Source organism: Lissotriton vulgaris, unplaced genomic scaffold, assembly GCF_964263255.1.
Source record: "Lissotriton vulgaris unplaced genomic scaffold, aLisVul1.2 SCAFFOLD_2573, whole genome shotgun sequence".
NCBI lineage: Eukaryota > Metazoa > Chordata > Amphibia > Caudata > Salamandridae > Lissotriton > Lissotriton vulgaris.
This window is the reverse complement of record NW_028254733.1, coordinates 342,602-347,965: the sequence shown is the minus strand read 5'-3', so window position 1 is coordinate 347,965 and position 5,364 is coordinate 342,602. Positions and strand designations below refer to the sequence as shown.

The following is a 5,364-nucleotide window of genomic DNA, read 5'->3' as shown; positions in this document are numbered from 1 at the left end:
TATGAATGGGGTCCAGGAGAGGGGGAGAATGGTGGATTACATCTTAATTGCTTTGACCACGGGCACTGACATATGTTTTCACGCCCTCCTCCAAAGCAGCACCCTCTGACCCTCACACACCCTCACTCACCCTCACCCACCATCACTCACCCTCACACACCCTCACCCTCACACACCCTCACCCTCACACACGCTCACTCACCCTCACACACCCTCACTCGCCCTTACAGCCTCACACCCCTCACCCTCACAACCCTCTCACCCTCACACCCTCACCCTCAAACACCATTTCACTCAGGAACACCACCGCATCACTCAGGGACACCACCACATCACTCAGAGACACCACTCAAGGGTACCACCACGTCACTCAGGGACACCACCACATCACTCGGGGACACCACCACATCAGCTAACCATTCACAAACAATGTTTATATACCAATTGCAAATAAAAATAAAAAAAGGTTAATGCAAAGCATTGTCATTTACAATGCCAGTAACTCAAACTTTAATGCTGCGCCCCCTATTGCGTTGTAAATGCTTGTTTATTGACTGTTTGGTTCGTGCGTGTTAGTATGTATGAGTGTATGTGTATTTGTGAGTGAGTCTCCCGAAAGGGGGGGGGGGGGTACGAGTGTCTGCATGTGAATGCATGAGTGTGAGTGTGTATGCGTGTGCGCCCCTTCTCGGTTGTACTGAACGGCACTCGCTGCCTGCCTCTCTGCCTCAGCCCTCCCCCTGCTCCCGGGCTACTGGGGAAGGCCAAAAGAGGGCGACCAGGAACCGATCCTGCACCCGGAGCAGCCCAGCAGCAGCAGAAGAAAACCCTGCGCTGGGGGGTGGGTCCCCTGTCCCCTGTCCCCTGTCCTATCTTGGGGCAAAGGGTTTCATCTTTTTTGACCCAGTGTAAAGTTCAGCCGAATTTTCAATTTCCGAATGGAAAGTTATGGACCCTGCGTGTTGTGGACTTGATGGCGTTTTCTTTTTGAAGAAAGATACAATAAAAGAATAGAAGAAATGCCCCCACCCCCAAAAAACAGAAGAAGAAAAAACCAGAAGTGCCTCTAGCGAGAAGCAAAATGCCTACAGCACCTGGTATTCCCAGGCGGTCTCCCATCCAAGTACTAACCAGGCCCGACCCTGCTTAGCTTCCGAGATCGGACGAGATCGGGCGCATTCAGGGTGGTATGGCCGTAGGCACGAGAGCCTGCCGGTGCAGGCCTCTTGTGCTGAGCCAGCCCCTGTCACGTCACCAGGCTCCCTTCCAGTGCATTTAAACACTTCCAGTCCCTTTAAACACCTGCCCTCCCTTTCAAAGTTCCTGCACACGGCCAAGCACGGCCATCTCTCGCGCTTGCTGAAGCTGGGACCGCCCTTCTAAAGAAAGGGGCCGGCACTAGCAGCAGCAGCAGCACCAGCACACCAGCAGCCTGGCCTTTTCATTTAACAAGCGCCTAGCCTTGCTTCGCACTGGCCTCCAGGCACTTCTTGCTTTGCACTGAGCGAGTGAGGTGAGGGCCCGAGTAGTCCAGGGCCCTTCAGGTCACCCGCCTGGCTCTCTGCCTCAGCAGCCCCCTGCTCGCTCCCAGCCGAGAGAGGGGGGCCCGGAACCGGGGCCGGCGCTGCCCATCATCAGCAGCAGCAGCTTGCAGCAGCTCCCCACTGGGAGCCCTCTGTCCTAGGGCAAAGCTTTTCTTCCTTTTCTTTCAGTTTTCGAGTTTACAGTTAAGGGCCAGGCATATTGTAAACTCCATGCCGGATTTTGTATAAAATACATGAAAAAAAAAAGAAGGAAAAAAAAGCGGAGAGGAGAGGAGGAGAGCAGAATATGTTTTTTCTTTTTTTTTTTAAAAGTGCTCTTAGCGAGTTAGATTAGGTGTGATTGTGCAAGGGCCGAGCTTGGTGTCAGCGAGTGGCAACATACCTACAGGTATGGCCGTAGGCATGAGAGGCTGCCGCTTCAGGTCTCTTGTGCTGGCAACCCCCTCCACTCTGGAACCTGCTGCACTGCACCTCACTTGCACGCTTCACTCCAACAACCCTTGGCAAGCTTGCTACAGATAGCCAAATCTTCCTCCAGCCTTGCACTCGCTTCTTTTCCAATCACACACTGGCTCCGACCTCCCTTCAGGTGCCAGCCGGAGAGCTAGCAAAGCCGCAGCCTGGGCTTTTCACGTTGGGGCACATTTACAATAACTGGCGCATCCCTGCATATCGGCAGCAGGGATGCGCCAGTTATTGTGCGTCACGGCTGCGCCACCATGGATGCGCCGCACCATGGGGCAAAAATGGACAGATGCGTGACGCATCTGCTGCCGTAAAGGCGGCGCATTGCTGGAGTTGCGTCGCAGGCGCGACGCAGCTCCAGCAAGGCTCGGGGGTGCCCTATCCTTGAAATGCTGCGTCAAACCTTACGCCTGCTTCAAGCAGGCGCAGGGTTTTGACGCAGCATGGCCTTAAAAGTAGCTGACTGAAATCTTGTCGATTTCACTCAGCCACTTTTGGGAGGCGTTCTTGCGCCGTAACGCCTACATGTGGTGCAGGGCTTTACAACGTGATGCATCTCCCAGATGCGTCACGTTGTAAATACCCCGCAGAGTGGCGCTGGCTTTGCGCCGCCACTGCGTCGCAACGGCGGTGTAAAAGAGGCGCAAGGGGCTTGTAAAACTGCCCCCAAGTGCCTAGCCTTGCTTTGCACTGGCCTCTAAGGCACTCTATCAGGCCACTGCTCTATGTGGCAGCGCCTGCCGGGCTACCGCTCTTCAACTCTGGCTCGCCCGCAGAAACATTGGAGTGACACTTTTTTTTCTGTGCAGCTCTGGCTGCAAGTTTCCTTTTCCTATTTATCCGGGACAGAGGCCTGATATGCACATCACATCCATGTCCAGGGCCCGCCCCAGTGTGCATAGAGAAGAGAGACTCAGAGGAGGGACTGAGTGCTGCCTGGGTGAAGGGTCCTCCTTGTAAGCGGCCTGACTTCAGCAGCCGCCCCTCCTTAAGGGCAGTGAGGCCCTGCCCCGCCCTTTTTGGAGAAAAAGATTGCACGTCAGGCTGAAGAAAGGACAGCTAGACAAACACTCTTTATGTTCAGGCCAGGCAGCCAGGAGCTGAACATGCGCTAAATGCACAGGCTCCCGGCTGCCTAAGCTGAAGTTTGCTGGGCTGAGGACGGCACAGCTCCGGTGGGCCTGACCTCCTCAGCTCAGCAAATGTCCTGGAGGCCCTCCCCCTCGTGACAAGGGAGAGCGTCCGTGATAGCCTCGTAGCGGGGCGCTTCGTTTTTAAGCCCTGAAGTGCCAACGGCCGAGTGTCTGTCGCTGACTCTGTCCCCCATCCTGCTCTGTGACCAGTGAGGGACTGCTGCCTCCCCTCATTGGCTGACCAAGGTAGCAGTCCCAACCCTCCTGGCAGCTCCCCGAGCCCTGCAGCAGCAGTTGAGTGTCGCTTTTTAGGTCTCGTCTGCGAAAAGCACGTGAAAGCGCGCTCTCGCTGCGAGAACTATAGTCGTCGGCTCAGCTGACAACGAGTGGAGACAAGAGCTGGCCAAGCGCCCAGCATCGTCAATGGGAGAAGGAGAGACAAGAACTGGCCACTCGCGCATGGGATTTCGTCGCGCGCGTGAGTAAGTCGCGGAGCTGCCGACGTGCACGCTCACGGTGACGTCTCCGCCGCGCGCCACAGCCCCATGATGAAGGTGACGTCAGTGAACGCTCGCCGTGACCAAAGTTACTTGCCCTGCTTGTAGAATACTATATGTATGTGTGACGGAGTGTGTGTGTGTTTCTAGGCGGGAGCAAGAGGGCTGGGTGTGAGTGAGTTTTGCCTCAAAGTGTGAAGGAGAGAGTGGCGAATGTGCGAAAAGAAGGGCAACCGTAGTGGGCAGGCGTGTGTGATGGAGATGTAGAAGGGGAATCAGCTTGGAGTGTGAGAGAGAGCGAGGGTGAAATGCATGTGCGTGGGAGAGAAATACATGCGTCTGTTTGAGAGAGATTGGCGAGTGCGTGAAGAGAGAACACGGGGACCGAGTGTGACTGCTCCTCAGCGTGTGAGATAGAGCAGTGAGTGAATATATACTTGATTAATAAATACGATCTAGTGACAATGATTTATTAAGAAAGTAAAGTTGTAACGTGTGTGTGTGTGTGTGTGTGTGTCCATCCATCCATCCATCCCTCCCTCCCTCCCTTTCAACCTGCAGAGCTGGGTGTTGGGGAGGGGAATGTGGGCCGGCTTATAAAGTAGTTGGCGTTTTTTAGGGAAAGGGAAAACTGGGATTCGAATATGAATGGGGTCCAGGAGAGGGGGAGAATGGTGGATTACATCTTAATTGCTTTGACCACGGGCACTGACATATGTTTTCACGCCCTCCTCCAAAGCAGCACCCTCTGACCCTCACACACCCTCACTCACCCTCACCCACCATCACTCACCCTCACACACCCTCACCCTCACACACCCTCACCCTCACACACGCTCACTCACCCTCACACACCCTCACTCGCCCTTACAGCCTCACACCCCTCACCCTCACAACCCTCTCACCCTCACACCCTCACCCTCAAACACCATTTCACTCAGGAACACCACCGCATCACTCAGGGACACCACCACATCACTCAGAGACACCACTCAAGGGTACCACCACGTCACTCAGGGACACCACCACATCACTCGGGGACACCACCACATCAGCTAACCATTCACAAACAATGTTTATATACCAATTGCAAATAAAAATAAAAAAAGGTTAATGCAAAGCATTGTCATTTACAATGCCAGTAACTCAAACTTTAATGCTGCGCCCCCTATTGCGTTGTAAATGCTTGTTTATTGACTGTTTGGTTCGTGCGTGTTAGTATGTATGAGTGTATGTGTATTTGTGAGTGAGTCTCCCGAAAGGGGGGGGGGGGGTACGAGTGTCTGCATGTGAATGCATGAGTGTGAGTGTGTATGCGTGTGCGCCCCTTCTCGGTTGTACTGAACGGCACTCGCTGCCTGCCTCTCTGCCTCAGCCCTCCCCCTGCTCCCGGGCTACTGGGGAAGGCCAAAAGAGGGCGACCAGGAACCGATCCTGCACCCGGAGCAGCCCAGCAGCAGCAGAAGAAAACCCTGCGCTGGGGGGTGGGTCCCCTGTCCCCTGTCCCCTGTCCTATCTTGGGGCAAAGGGTTTCATCTTTTTTGACCCAGTGTAAAGTTCAGCCGAATTTTCAATTTCCGAATGGAAAGTTATGGACCCTGCGTGTTGTGGACTTGATGGCGTTTTCTTTTTGAAGAAAGATACAATAAAAGAATAGAAGAAATGCCCCCACCCCCAAAAAACAGAAGAAGAAAAAACCAGAAGTGCCTCTAGCGAGAAGCAAAA

General features: G+C 54.1%; 1 non-coding gene across 1 annotated transcript; it reads right to left on the bottom strand.

The window, feature by feature from the left end:
• Window positions 1–1,082: 1,082 nt before the first annotated feature.
• On the bottom strand, window positions 1,083–1,201 carry LOC147659450 (5S ribosomal RNA). Its single transcript, XR_015307262.1, has one exon. It is a non-coding gene; the product is annotated as a 5S ribosomal RNA (ribosomal RNA).
• Window positions 1,202–5,364: the final 4,163 nt, after the last annotated feature.